Source organism: Haliaeetus leucocephalus, unplaced genomic scaffold (genome assembly GCF_000737465.1).
Source record: "Haliaeetus leucocephalus isolate CR32 unplaced genomic scaffold, Haliaeetus_leucocephalus-4.0 Scaffold130, whole genome shotgun sequence".
Classification (NCBI taxonomy): Eukaryota; Metazoa; Chordata; class Aves; order Accipitriformes; family Accipitridae; genus Haliaeetus; species Haliaeetus leucocephalus.
In genome coordinates this window covers 1,490,963-1,507,017 of record NW_010972566.1, presented here as the reverse complement: position 1 = coordinate 1,507,017, position 16,055 = coordinate 1,490,963, and positions in this window count along the sequence as shown.

Here is a 16,055-nt window from a genome sequence, read left to right as displayed (position 1 = left end):
TTTCCTTTAAGCTTTGCAAGGCCAATGAAGTATCATTAGAGCAAAAAACACTAATAACAAACACAAACTTGCTGATAACCTTGTACACATCTCAAAGTCACTGCAAAATCTTAACGTCAAGAACTAAATACACAGGCTCTCATCCAACAATTCTGTGTTCATGGACAGGTCTTTGTCATCATGCAAAAATCCTTGTTGAACTCAAATTCTAAGCATTTGCAGAGTTGAACGCAAGATTTTTCTTCCATGAACAGCACACTTCCTTCTACCTACTATATTCAGGATACCATCTGGTACTACCATGATATCAGCATCACAGAAGATGTAAAAATTATTTGAAAAGATGAGACTTGGACCTTAGGTGAAATTTTAGAAGTGTATCATCCATTTGGTAAAGGAATCTAATACATGAGAAATAATTTCTTCTTAAAAGTTTCTGGAATAATCAATAAACTTATATCCATTGCATTTCATACTATACCCATGACTCTCAAACTTGTTCGATTGCATGTTTTGTCTCCTTGTTTTAACGTATAGGTGGGACTGTGGTCTGACCCTCTCATTCCTGTTGCACTCAAGCTATTTCTGCCCCAGAAAGTTCTCCCTGAGATTGATATTTGACATAATTCTACATATGTAAAGAGATATATTTTTGTGGCATAAATTTGGTAAATGCCAATTTGACTGCTTTTAATTATTCCAGAGTGAAAATATGGTGCTAAGATATGTTTTAAATGCTTTGTGAGGTATTCAAATTACTTAGAAATTGCTTGATTTTTGAAACTGTAGGGGCTTAGCCCTCAGTAAGAATAAATGCATTTCCAGCCACTGCAGATATTTAGATCTTAAACAATGAAGTGTTTGGATATCTTATGACATATAGAATGATTCTTGATATGTGCAAACAAACAGCATAGTTTGCTTTGTTCTGTATTTTTGGAGTTTGGCAAATGGAAAAATTAGATGCAATACTGTGACTATGTATTTAAACACATAAAAATGAAATCATGGGTTGTGTATCTACATGTGTTGTAGATTGTTCCTCCTATACATAGATATGGATACAATTAAGTCATATAAATCACTACATATGTACATTGGCTCCATGGCTTTAAAATTAACATTTTGCTCTTAAATTCTCAGTCACATTAGTAGTGTTACAGAGGGACTCTTAAATTCACTTTCCATTAACTGTTAAACATTCATAGATAGGTTATTTGCTATCAATCCTTTCCTGACAAGGTTTATTTAAATAAAGATGGAAAAAAGAACATTGTTTTGTTTTATTATATACCTGCTGAAAGTGACTTTATTCTCAAGACAGTAAGGTCAGAACATGTTAATTTCCATGAATTCAAATGTGGACAACCATTATCCTGAAATATAAATATGATGGAGTAACATGAACTTCATTGCAAAAACACTTCCTGGGGCATCTGTTTAATCCACAGCCAAATGATAAACAGCCCTCTCAGGAAGACCTGTCCCTTTGCCCAGTGGAGTCCATTAACCACTCAGTTTTCACACCTTCCAAAGCTCCTCCTTGTTTGTTCTTTAGTAGGGACACAAGTATATGTTCTTTCGATAATGTGACCTTTACAATGAGAAAACTGTCAGATGCTTAGTTCAAGAGGTATTCTCAAAGATAAATTCCATTAGAACAATCAAAACAGAGTTTGCTTCAAAATTATTAATTTAGCTTGCTTTCAAGTAAAATAGTCTGAACCTTTAAAAACATGCCAATCTACAACTCTATACAGTAAGTATAAGAAAATCAGTGCTTTAGTATTAACAGCCATTTATTTTTCTGCTGGCTTGCTGTGATGATAGCAGAACAGGCAGAACTGTTCCCGATGCTAGGCAGTTTCACTCCTGCAAAGGTTATTGCAAACATTTTCCTTGGTTTCATTCTTTGTGGATTTACACCCTTCCCTCTAAAATCTTTGTTTTTGTGATGTTCAATTTGACAGGAATGTTAAACTGACCTTGATTTGATCTAAAGACCACTAAAAGATTATTCATGACCAGAGTTGACCTCAGAACTCTAGATCAAGGCGTAACTGCTGAGTCTCACTGTTTTTCCATTGAAAACACAAATGTTTAATGCTCTCAGCACTAAAATTTCCATTGACCATAATCTTGTCTTAGAATGTTTTCTCATAACTAAGTTATCATCTCTGAAGACTCATGTAGAAAATTGAAATGTATGAAGGATGTGTCTTTATGATTTTAAAACAATTGATTTTTACAGATAGACAGTGGACTTGGACATGTGACATGAAGGACACTGATAATAATTCAGCAGAGCACTTAAGTGGATGCTTAAAATCAAGCTTAATTATCAGTCTGTAAGCCTGAGCCTTACAGGTTTGTTGACTTTTGGTGTTTATGATTAAGCAAGTACTTAAGTGCTCTGCCAGAGAGAGGATTAAATGCCCTTGCAGTACCAAACCTGTGGCCACTTTATAACAAGAACAGATTTACACTGGAATGAGGTGTGGTGTCATTGATGCCTACCCCAGATGACATCTAGTGTAAGAACAGGGATACTAATTCATCTAACCTAATAACGTGGCTCTGACAGCAAAAGAGATGTACAGGTACCTAAATGTAGGTGACAAATGACCTTTCAGTGCTGGAGGATGTCCTGCTTAATCTCCAACAGCTGTTCCAAAACAATACAGGTGTCCCATAAGATCATGTGTCATACCTGTGCCAGATAACATAAGACCTCAAAAAAATGTCACTAGACGCAAGCGTTCAGGCACCTGAGTTTCTCCCTAGGTGCCAGAGTGCTGTGGCTTGTGATGAGCTGCTAGCAGTCACTTTGTTACATGTCCTCTGGACATTGTCTGATCAGTCTCATTCAGAGGAGCAGCATGGAGTTTTCTGGGTTTTTTTGGTTGGAAATTATTATTCTAAATCATTCTTGAAAGTGGTAGGTCAAGTAGTCAACGCTGTTGCAGTGGAAGATGAACAATGTACTCCTCCAGACTGACTGACAGGGTAAGCAAGATTTGTGCTTGTACTCCTGTGTATCAACCTTTGCTACTTACTAAGTTTCTAAAGCAGCTCTTCTCAGGGGAAGAGTCAACTGGAAGGATCACTGATCTCATCTGCTCTGGCAATTCCTGTGTTTTTACGTCCCCTTGCTGAACAGATGTAATGTAAGCTTAAATTGTAATAATAAGATTACCCGCAAATAACAAACCTATCCTATAATAGTTCCTCATTAAGCTCCTTTTTATGCAAAAAGGGAGTGAAATTTGTATTGCCCAAATCAGTGTAAAACTCGTCTATCCTTGACTGCATCACTTCCCACTCAGGTCGAATGGCCTGTTTTACGCAATTGATGACCTTCTTTCCTCCAAATACTGACCCCAGTTTCCAAAACAGAATGTAAATCATGCAGAAGTAGCCTGCCTCCCCGCCAGAGAGCTTTAGGTGACTTGGTCGAGACAAGGACAAAGGAATGAAGTTGGACAAAATAAGTATAAAAACTCAATCACAGGTCGGGAGAAGTCAAAAAGCCTATCAAGAAAAGCCCTGGAATCAGCTTGAAGGACAGTAAACAAAGGGTATTAGCTGTAAGTATATTTTTGTTGTTATTAACTGGCAAAAACTGCTGTTATTAGGAAAACAAAGTATCCCACATTTTCTCTCAGAAAGTAAAAACATTAACGAAGAATGTCCTGTCTGTATCATCTTTAGAAACTGATATCTTATCTCGGACCGAGATCTATGTGTCAAATGGCGGTACTGGTCAAGACAAACAGGCTCAGTCCCCAGGCAAACATTCGGAAGACCTGGAGGCCCATGGTGCCAATCTCACATGTGGATGTGAAAAAAGCTGTGGTAATTTCAGGGAGTATGTAAGGCAACGTCCACTGCCTCCAAACTCATAGTCTACATGAAGCTGCAAAGAAATGAGTTTGTTTGCTTTTCATAACTCATGCTTTCTTTAGCCTTTTCTTTCTGTCATAGCCAAGGGCTTAATTCATCAAGAATGTGCTGATAGGCCAGACCAAGTAATAAAACACACAAGCACACAGATTCTTCCCACCCAATGATCAAGAGGAAATGTAATTAACACACACTAGAGAAGCTGGAGTTGCTGTCATGAGGATGGTACTTGCACCCACTGTGAACGAGGCAAAGCCCACAGACAGTATGATCTCAGGTCTGCGGCTTCACAAAGCCTCATGGAGGGTGCTAGATGAAGTGTTAAATAACAAACTTATCCACAGGGGCCTGGTAATGAACTTACCCCACAGGAAATTAAAAGCAATAAATTAAGGCATGGTCCACTTGCTCACAGCTTTAACCCACAATTTCAAGCTCATCTTTTAGTAATGATAAAATAAAAAGATTTCAGTGTGCCAGGTGTAGCTACTTTCTGTGTAACTCCTTACAGTTGATAAAATGCAAAAATAAGCAGATCATCTTTTGTAATCCTACCATTTTAATGCCTTTTACTTTCAGGGAAATCTTGCCTTAAAAAGTACACCTGGAATTACCTTATCTGTGCACAGCCCTAGATAAATGACAGTATTTCACAGTTGACATTTGAGGAAATCCTGATGCTTATTCTCACAATTCCCTGAGTATCTGTTGATGACAAAAGTATTTTTCACACTTTGAGTCTTCTCTTTTGCTGTCCTGGGCAGACTTTCTCACCAGAATTTCTCACTAGTTTAGTTTACAGTCATACTGATAGTATGAGAATAGTCTTGGCAACTGAAGTACTTGATGCAATTTCAGGTAAAGGAGCTGGTGTGTTGGACCATTTTCTGGCTGCACCATTTTAGATTACAGAGTGCTTTTTTTTCTGTAATATTTTAGGATTAGAGGGTACAAAGATTGTTTAGTGCCACTCTTATAACCTTTTCCAACAGGCTTTATCTCTTGGTGTCACATCACAAAAATTCAGACTTTGGAGTGGGAGCTGTGATTCTCACTGAGCTGTCACTATTTTTCTATGTTGAATAACAGCAGGATGAGTTCAGGACCAGAGATCTTGACCCTACTTGCTTTTACTTTACGTACCTTTACCTCCAAAAGTAAAAAGCCGTGGCCGTAAAAGATGATATTCTCTGAGATCCTTTTATTGACCCCACTTCATATTTGCTAGCTCATTTAATTTACACCTTCTGCTCACATCCCTCCTGTCAATTATATGGCTTTTATATATTTCTGACTGTTGCTGCAAAAATGTCAAAAAACCTCTCCTAACAATGTCAGCTAAGCAACTGGTTAGCTTAGAGGATTTTTTACTTATTTTTGTTTGAAAAAGAGGTGAGGAAATTATAGAGAGATAAAAAGAACTATTTGAGGGTGATTTACGGTATGAAGCCTAGCAATGTGTAAGACCAAAGGACAGTTTCCATTTTTAAAATGAATGTTTCTGAAATTAGAAACAAGCCTTTCTCTTAATTCTTCTGTCATTAGTGTGGATATTACAATCCATGTAAATGGGCTATCAGCCAAACAAGGGGAGAAAACTGTTCCGCTGTTGTCGCACAAACGGGGTTCATTTACCTGATGTGCAAGTCAATAACACACAGAGTCGAGGTATTTTCAAATTAGTTTCATTGATGTGTATGAATGGGTGCCTGTCTCAAGACAGCACACCCTTGTCTCAAAAATCCTCACATTTATACACTTAATTAATACATATTCATTGTTATTTTTCTTAATGATTGGTTCTTTCTTCTTCGCCCACTGTGTAAATTAGTGCGCAGACTCTGTCTTCTTCCTTCCTTGTCTTCTTTTGAGTAGGTGGTATCATTTGAGTAGGTGGTCAATGAGTCGGTAGTCGCAACCTCCCCCTGTAGGAATTACCTTTTAACTACTTCTTCCCTACTCTTGGCAGTTCCAAGCAGTTCTTCAAGGCTTATTGACCAGACCACAATCCATTACCTTTTCTGACATAAACATAAAGCCCCATTGTCTAGTAGTTAGTTCCTAAACCCTAAATCATGTCTAGTTATTGTTCCTCTATTTTAAATATTAACTGATGGGGGTTGTACACAGGACTTTAGCAACTCCTGGTTATTTCAATCATATTATACATATTAATTGATAACACCACTAGGGTACATAAGAACATATTTCATTTTGAGCTTGGGTGCAAGGACCCCACTACTGTATCTCTGATAAAGATCAGTGCTAAATGCTGGAAGAAAGTGTGCATGAGGCAGGAGAAGCATTGCATGGTCCTTCTCCCAGTATGTTCTCCCAGCTTCAGGAAATCTGTGGTGCAGCAACTTCCTGAGTTCATAACAGCATTTTTCTGTAAAGTAAGCCTTGGTGGGCACAGAGTAACTATATAATTTTTAGTCACTTTTTGAACTTATGCTTTTGGCAACTTCAGCAACCTGTAGTTATGGATCATGTAAAAAACTACTTCTCTTTTGATCCCTCTTAGCTCTTCCACTGTAAGCAATGAATGATGATTACTTACTCACCTTCTCTATGCAACTCATAATTCAAAGATTACTTTCAAATGCCTCCCCTCCTTTTACCAGACTGGGAAGCCCTAGTTTATGTAGCCTACTTCTATGATAACCATTCTTCACCGTTGTCATTCCTGTTGATTTCTGTCATATCTTTTCTACTACAGATTTTAAGACAAGGGGACAGAAACTTTATGTCCACTTTATTTACTCAGTAAGTGGACACACCGGACTTATGCTATAACACAGTGTTGTTTCCTGTTTTGTTACGTATCCTAATAGTTTCTAGTGCTCCATTTGTCTTTTTGGTTCATGTTGGGCATTGATTTTTATTTTTTTTCCCCAGAAAATTGCTCACAGCAAAAACTGACCTGAGATTCATTTTTGGGAGGAGTGGAAATATCTAATTGAGAACCTGTTACAGTGCACATACTGTACAGGATGTACATTGTTTACATTTACTGAATTTTATCTGTTTTGCTGGCAGTTTTACCTCTTTCAGTTGGGAAAATCTTTGTGCTTACTCCCTGTTCTTTGCTTCCCATCTTTTAAATAGCATCTTACCTCTGCTTATCTTTTAAATTCATAAGAGGATTTACTTTTTTCTTAACCTGTGATAGCCTAATTTTTCTAATGGTCTTTGGTGAGCAATCATCTGGGACCCTTCTGGAAACCCAAGTCCAGTGTATTAACCTGATCTCATGTATATGCCTCTTTGCTTCCTCAAAGAACACAAGCAGCTTTTGAAACTTTCGAAGCAACAAATTACAAGTAACATGTTGACTCTTCCCTGGTGTGTTAATTTAGCTACACGCCTATTACGTCTACCTTTATGACAGTTTTTTTCCAATTTTGCAAGTATAGAATTAGGGTTATTGGGCTATAAGATATATGAGTCCCTCTTTAAGAACAAACTATTTTTTATTTTATATAAATGGTGATTGAATTGATAGGCTGTATACAACATTTAATAGCTTGTCAATGTAATATTTCAATCCTTTTAAAGATCTTGGGTGACTGTTATCTTGGCTTTGTGATTCATCACTCTTCATTTTAATGAACATTTTTCTAAGCTTCTGCTGCTGCTGCTTCTGCTCAAGATGACTCCTCTGACTCATCCCCCAGAAATAACAGTTCCAGGTTGGGAGCTTCCTCATGTTCCTCATAGTCAGCAGAAATGCAATGAATTAATTTAGCTCTGCTCTTACAGTCTTACCTTTTCTGAGTAAACCTTTCATATCTTGACCATCTATTAACCCTGAAGACTCTGTCAGGCTTCTAGTTTCTGGTATGTTTGCTTTCTAATTAATGTCTTTTGATTAATAATTTTATGCCTTTAACATGTTGATTCTAAGAATCTGTTTTGGCCTGTATTACAATTGTTTTGCATTTAATTCATAAAAGTTTGTATTTTCTGTTTTTCTTCTACTTTTAATACTACATTGATTTTTTGAAGAATAAATTTTTCATAGCTGCCCCTTCTCTGCTGTTTACCTATTTGTTTTCTTTTTTGTTATTCTTTTAAAGTCCTTATTACACATTCAGTTTGAGCTCCTGATAGAACATCTTCAAAAGATATTTCCTGGCTTCTGTAAACATTTGGCTGCTTTCCTTGTTTGCTTACATTTTTTAAAAAATCTGTGGTTCCTCATCCCTATGCTGTTTCCATTTTTTAAATTAAAAGCTACTCTACTGGATTTCTGTGGGTAATAAAGTTGAAGGAAATTTGCTTTCACCAAGAAGCTACTGGCAAAATATCTCATTTCAACTGTATTCATGTAACCTTATCATTATTAATTATCATCACATAAATTACTTGTAAGAGTGATAGCTGACAAAAGTCTCTTGCAGAAAACGTCATTTGGCTGAAAAAAATCTGCCTAGATGCTACTTGCAAAACATCTGCTATCAAGACACGATCCCTGTGAGCAAGTTATTACTTTTTATGCAAAAACCAACCCCAAGGAGTTTCACAGGGTAGCCTCATAACAAATATATTGCCATAACCTAATCTTGAGGTGACAAGGTTTCAAAGACCAGTGGCAACCTCTGTACCTAAGAAAAAAAGTTGGTTTGTTGGTCAACAGCATTGATAATACCTGGTTGAGCTGTTAGTGTGAATTGTCATCAGACAGCAGCTGGGTACTACTCCAAGTTGTGAACAATTTTAGCTATGAAAGGCTTTGCTCTATCAGTAGAGGGGCTAAGGCTACTTCTGCCATCTCTGTCATCAATTTCTCCCAGCTCGTCTTCCTGCTTTCATCTTGTCTGAGCTAAATCATAGTCAGGTTCTCAAGTATCATGTGCTCCTGAGCCAGATACTTGCCGTGGTGAAATTTTGGGTTGAATGTCTTATCAACATATCACTGTTGTCAGCCTTTGAGTACACACATGGTGCGTGTCTGACTAAATTGCTTTTAAGATTAAATTGGGTAATAAATTCAGGAAAATAAAGGGAGAAACTAGCTTGGGTTCATTGCCCATAAGTATTTGTGCCTGTTGCTTTTTGCCCACTGCCTACATAGATCAGTTTTGTGAGACCTTCAGGGTCTAGCATCTGGGTCAAATTCAATAAATCAAATTCAAAACCAGGAAAACTTTTTGAGGAGCACAATAGATTAGTTCACCCTGGCAACTTCTACGTTTTAGGAGTAGGGGGTATGGATCTTTGTTGGAATAGAAATTTTAAATGATAATAATGAACACAACCACAGAACAGGATGGAAATAGTATAGTGCAAATTTTGCCCATATGACTTCCTAAATTATTTCTTATGAAATCTTTGTATCACTTTCTTGTCCTCTGACACAACTCTCCCATGAAACTGTCAACCCAAGCCATTTAGGCATTTTTACCTTCTTTTCCAGTATCATAAAATATTCTCTTTCTACTGTGGATACAGGTGTACTTCCCTCTGTTTCTAGCTGGACTTGACCAACCAGTTTCTCATTCAGAACTGACTCCCAACACATTTCTTGAAGAGTCCTTCCAGTGACCTCTATCCATGGCAGTTTTCAGGATGAATACCTATTCACAGTCTCTTTGAGCTTCCTGTTTTCACTATTGTACCTGGAGTCCGGCCATCCATTGACTTCAGGGTTTCCATTCTCCCCTGGTTTTCTCTCTAACCTTTTGATGCACCATCTGTGTCTCATTCAGATGTGTTTTACCTTTCCTGTTACTCTTGCTGATGGTGGTCCTAAATTTGTAGTCCTCGGTCCACCTTCTGTATGTTTTCTCTAAATTGCTATCCAGTGAGATAGGTCTGAATTGTAAAGGAACTTTGTAGAGGTCTACAGACTCTCAGCAAGTGAGAAAATCTATGAAGCTGAAATGTCAGGAATGCCTTTAAAAATTAATCCTGACTGTCCAACCCAGTACGGCACTGTACACCTACAGCAAGTTTCCGAGCTTCTGTACTGTTGCTGGATAAATACTGAGAATATACAGCTCTCTGTATCCTCTCCTCTTGCCTTCCGGTTTCCTCCTTTTCCTTACATATAAACTATGCTGGGTAACAAAAACCATTTCTGGTTCAGCTTGTCCACTGAGGACCCTCTTCATCTGTTTTCAGTATAACACATAACAGATTACACTGTTCCCAAAAAGGATAAAAGATTTTATAAAATACAATATAATTATATTTATAGAAACAAGGAAAATCACTCACATTATACATATTTTTTTTTCCCCTAAAATGAGGTAAAATATTGTAGGAAAAGAAATATTTGTTCCTCTGAATCCTTCATAACCCCTGTGGGACACTCAAAAATTTATTTGCAAATGGAAAACACACGCATTGTCAAGCAATGCCAGACAAGTTTGCTTACAAAGACTTTGGAGCATTTCAAATGTTCATGTTTATAGCAAACACAGTGCTCTTCCAGTAGGGAATCTATCCAGGCATGCAACTGTCATTTACTTTTAAAGCCTGCAAGATCTGAAATATGACAGCTCTAAAACGTCAGGCTTTTTTAAAAGCAAGCCTGGTAAAAGACCCTGTCTTTGAAGCTGGTGGTGCCCGTACAGCTGGAAGACCACGGCCAACCGTACCAGAGAAGGCCTGCGAGGCAGAGCGGGCCTAGAACCCTTCCCCGGGGGACATTTTGTCTGCGCCTATCCTGCTTCCGAGGTCTGACTCGCGTTTAACAGCAAGGAAGCGGCCAGACCCTGCCTGGAGACCTCCAAATCGCTTCGTTCGCTGCCAGAAACGCAGTCAGTGCTCCCGCACCGACGGTCCGGGTGCCGGGGAGCCAGGGGATCTCCCAGGGCCTGGTCCCGCCAGCCCAGCCAGCAGAGGGGCAGGCGGGGGGGCGGACACCGAGGCAGGCCGAGGCCGGGACATGGCCCAGGGCCCACGGCTGGGCCTGGAAAGGCTGCAGGGAGATGGAGACCGGGGGGCTGACACGGGGTCCCGGGCTGTGGGCAGGACCGGGGGAGGCCTGGGGAGCTGAGATGGAGTCCTGGCCTGTGGGCGGGTGGGCAGGGACGGCCAGGGCTGCAGGTGCCCTCACGATGATGACGCTGAGGCTTTGGTCCCCTTCTTTTAACAATTTAATTCTTTTATACTCTCCTCTGTGAAACAGTGACAGCTCCTTTCCCCTTCTCCTGCCCGGCAGCAGGCATCTGTCATCCCGTCCGTCCCACCTCCTCCCGTGGACACCGCAGGGCTGTGGGGACAGCCCCGTACACTACTAACGCAGAGCAGACTTTGGGGTTTTTTCTGAACAGTCTCTGAACGGAGGGCAAATAGAATCAGAGTGCACCGCAGAGACAGCCTCAAAACCCAGAAAACTGCTCCTGCCTATGGGGAAGTGTTGTATTAGGTGAACGCTCTATATTTTTCCCCCGCTACCTAGAATATCGGAAATTTGAACCTGAGGACGCTGTACCTGTTTTCATAGCCCTGAGTGCCTCACAGGGAAGCATTTCATAAGCGTGAGCTCTATTCTTTTGAATTCCAAACAGTTGCCTTAAGCATCTGCTTTTAATCAAAGCGAAACCAATGCCCTCCTTCAGTGGGCAATGTGGTACAGATAAAAAAAGGCCAATGCTGTATTGACTGCAAAGCCCTCGGCTTTCTTATTCCCCACTTCAGATCCTTTGCCAAAGAACCTTTGTTGTCATTTCAGTTTTCCAGCAACAACCCAAATTTAATGGTCAAAATTTCAAAGAAAGGTTATATATAAGTATATTCTTTGGGACTAATTTTCATCTTACTATTCTTTTTCTACAAGTAATGTGCACATGCTTCTTTGAAAGAAAAAACTAAATTTTGTTCATGCCAGATTAAAATATAATTTATCATCTCTGAAGGGATTGGAGATGATTATTTAGTGCTGCATGTACTGGGGGGAGTTAACCACATAATTCCTGTTAACAATGAAAAACAAGTAAGCAGTTCAAAGTACACCAGTTTAAAAACACTCTGAATGTCCTTAATACACATATATATGGTGCTTCCAAAGGCCACATTACCTGTGGATAGAAATCATTTTGTACACATATATGACAGCCTTTAAAATGTTCATTTCTGCTTCAAGAAGCACTTTTTGCAGTAAAATCAGGTTTCTTCCAACTTTATTTAGCATAAATTGCACATGCTGTTTGCATCACACAATAAGCTATTTGAAAACATCAGATTTAAGTCAATGAACATAAGAACATGGCCTGAGTAATTGCAGAGCCATTTTTACAGCATTGTCCATTGAAGATGATAAACTTCAGTTTTTATTTGTCAGCGAAGAAATCAGAGACAGTCTAGATGCAAAAAACATTCCCCCCAGACATTGCATTGGTACATGAAATGCCAGCTGCTCTCTGTAATTGTCTATCTCAATAACATGGTTTCTGATTGTCAGATATATTTACAGCTTCTTGGGAAAAAAAATCCTTGGTGAAAAATTAGTATATCAGAGAAGGCAGGAATTTTCTAAGACATTTTTTCCATGGGGCAGACATTTTAACATTCCTAAAAACTCTGGGCTACCTGAAATAATATACTTAGTCCCCTGCAAGAACCTAGTCAAGCACACTTTAGTATTTAGATAAAGCTGAGCTTTCTTGTAGTCAGAATGGGCAGCAGAAGACCAGACGACAAGTCTCTGCCTCTGCTAGTAAACTGCTCCAAGGCATGGATCTGATTCCTGTCCCACGGTCAATGGACTTCTGTCACCAGCATGGCCCACGGCACACTTTGTTCAGCAAGCACCCTCCCAAGCAACGCCTGGACGCACCTGAGGGTTTAGCACAGCTCAGTGACCGTTGTCAACAGACAGCGTGAATACGGCTGTTCTGTACTGTATAAAAGCTGAGATTGTACATGAGCCGTGCCAGCTGGCCCCACTGCCAGAGAGGGGTCCTTAGGCTTTTTTATTTACTACTGGAAATGCAGCCCTAGAGTCTGTCCTGTTCTCTGCCGCTGAACTGCCGTCTAGCCCCTCTGGGCCTCAGCTTCTCCTGCTCCGCATAAGGGTCAGGTTAGTGACAAATGCTTCCTGCTGTCGGATACAAAAAATGCTAAGAGTTCTAGGCAGCGTTAGATCCACTTTATTTTATAAAACAGTCTGTCAAAGTAATAAGTTATGTCAGCAATATGACCCTGAAGAAAGTTATAAAAATATTATCTTTATAGTATAGGAAACCTGGATAATGATCGAATTATATTGAAGACAGACTGGGTAGTTTTCTAGGACTTGTGTACCTGAGAGAGCTGTTTTTTAAAACCTTAATAATTACTATCAGATACTTCTAATTCGTAGCAGACCAAAAAAAATTTAAGGTAAAGCAGGACATGATTGTTAAGTATCAGTGTTTCTCGCTGTTGCTGGCTGAAGCTGAAGACATTGCCTGCCTGGCTGAAACACTGGTACATCTTTTGACTGTCTTTCAACTCAACTTGCAATTGTTTGTCCAGTATGCCTGTGCACTCAGATGTGCTTCATATCCTCTTTCCTGCCACACAGAAGGATATGTGGGATCAGAATTCATTGTAAATCAACATGTATGACAACTTCCAAACCTTGTCTTGGAATTTTTAGGGAGAGCACTAGTTGGTCCAGGCAAAAAGTGGGCCAAGGATCATTCAACAGCTTAAGAATACAGACAGTTGGCTTTTAGCTCCTGTTCCAGTGCCCTGGCACTTTTTAATTTACTAGTATGGATAGGTCCATTATGTGGAATGGATCATAAAAATGTTTTATTTGTTTCTTAGCATCAGAAGCCGTACTGATCTATCATAAACATAATTCCCTGCTCTTTTAATACTAGTGTTTCTGAAAACATGGCTAGCCTCAGACACAGACCTAACTAATTTGCTGCATTATCAATAATTTCAAAATCTTTATCGTGTATGGTGTCTCCACAACAGAGAAACTCTGTGTGTTAGTGAAAGTTATTGATGTTTTGCTTTTCTGTATTCAAATAGACTTTCTTCAGCTCAGTTCATAGTTTTAAAATTGTAGTTACCTGGTTTGTAGTTGGTAAATAAAAAAAAGAAAAAACAGAAAGAAAAATGTATTCTGCTATATTGAAATGTTCTTACCATCTCTTATTTATTAATGATTAGCTGGAAATATAATTATTTCTTTTTCCTAGAAGATGGGAAAGACTATTGCTAGATAATCAGTTTTATGCACTGAGGTCTGCCCACAAAACTTGATTCTTTTAAAATAAGATGCTGATCTGGTGTCTGAAGCTAGATGAAATCAGTGGAAAAACTCCAATGAACATTAATAAACTTCAGTCCATCAGGTCAAGCACTCACCTCACTGTTCCCTTTTAGCATTGTTGCCAACTGCTTGGTTCAGTTGGCAAGTAAGTTCATGCTCAAGCACTGCTTGTTCCCGTGGGGTTACTGATGTCCTGCTAGAATCTGGTGGAAGCGGCTTTCTCTCAGCCAGGTCGGTTCACCCCTGGTTGCACTGGGATATACTGGTAATGTAACCACAGCAGATCTGTTAAGTGCAGCAGCCAGGGATATGGTAGAATCCATTCTAGATTAACAAACGAGGTAGTTCTGGTAGTTTTACGGAAGCTGTGTGTTTCTCCCACTACTCCAGCATTATTTTTAGATAATTGCCCTTCTGTTTTTTACATTAATCTTTTATCTGGTTGGTTGACTGTTACCCGATTTTGACTCTTCTGTCCTCTCCACTGCTGAGTTGTGGAGGCCGGCTGGAGAGGTAGTGCTGGTCTGACCATGGGTCAGGATGTGATCCGCTATTATTTGCAAATGAGTCAGCAATGTTGGTTATGGAGCACTGGGCGAAAACACATTGTTTTCTTTTTTCCCTTTGTCTTGTTGCTACACACAGAAAGAAAAAGGGGAGCTGATTCAGTCGCTCTGGTTTGAAAAACTGACAATGACAAGAGATAATGCAGATTGCCTTTTATGTTGTACTTTGTCCTAGAGCGTGATTGCCATTATGGAAAAGTCCTATAAAAGGCTAATGAAACCCAGTAGCTATAGATCATTATTTTATACTCTGTCGGTTTTCAGAATGACTTCTGCAGAAACCCATTTCAATTCTGTAGACCCTTATTGCTTTATCCTTTTAAAATTCTGTCCCTATCGCATTTCCATAATAAGGTTCTAATCTTTTGAAGATCAATTGAAATGTTCTGCAGATTTTTTCTTATATCTATCATAGAGATCAGTTCACTACAAAGAAATCATTCCAAATTATAAAGAACATGCAGTTTCAGGTGGCGATGGAAACTGATAAGTGAAGTTTATATTTTCCAGTTCATTTTGTAAGTATCCACTCTAAATTCATTCAGTATCTTTATTGCCTCTATTACTGCAACAACTTGATGCTTGACTATATATATATTTGAAGTTATGCTAAAAAGAAAGTGAGCCATAGGATAAAGGAGAATTAAGGAGAGTTTCCTGGAGGCTGTTCATACTTATTTGAGCTTCTAGAGTTCCTTTGTCATTTCTTCAGCTGCAAAAAAAAAAAGCAAGGAGCACAGAGATGTGAAACACCACCTTCATTCTTTATCCCCTACTCCTGTATTCCTGTCCTGAGTGGAAGCTTTGAGGAAGTCTCACACAGAAATAATTATTTTGTCTTAGGTTAATTCCCAAAGGGCATATTATTTGGAAACAACAATAGCTCAAAGGGTAATTAGTGGACCTGATCCTGATCTCACTTATTTACGTGTACTCCCAGAACAATTCCCTTAAAGTCAACAGAGTCGCAGTGATGAAAATCATTAGATAATTTGGCTTCTACTGGGGAAGATTTCTAAAAACTCAAGGCAATCTATTTTAAAAGAAAGCAGAGGGGCATTATTTCTCCTTAATTTTTAAAACCTGAATGAGATTTCCTCATTTTCTCCCTGCTGCACGATATCAAAACTTAGTGCCATAAATAAAATAGCTTTGTAATCCAGAGACAATATGTGATATTAAAGTTTTATGCAGAATACAGGCCAGATACAATTTCCCATTAGAGGACTCCACATGAAGGCAGATGTATTCTTCTTTTCCAGTTATAATTTTTATTAGGCTTTGAAGAAAATCCAAGTACAAATGTGTTAAACAGTAACGATAGCAGCATAGCAGGGTAAATGCTTTCTTGGCAACAACCTTGC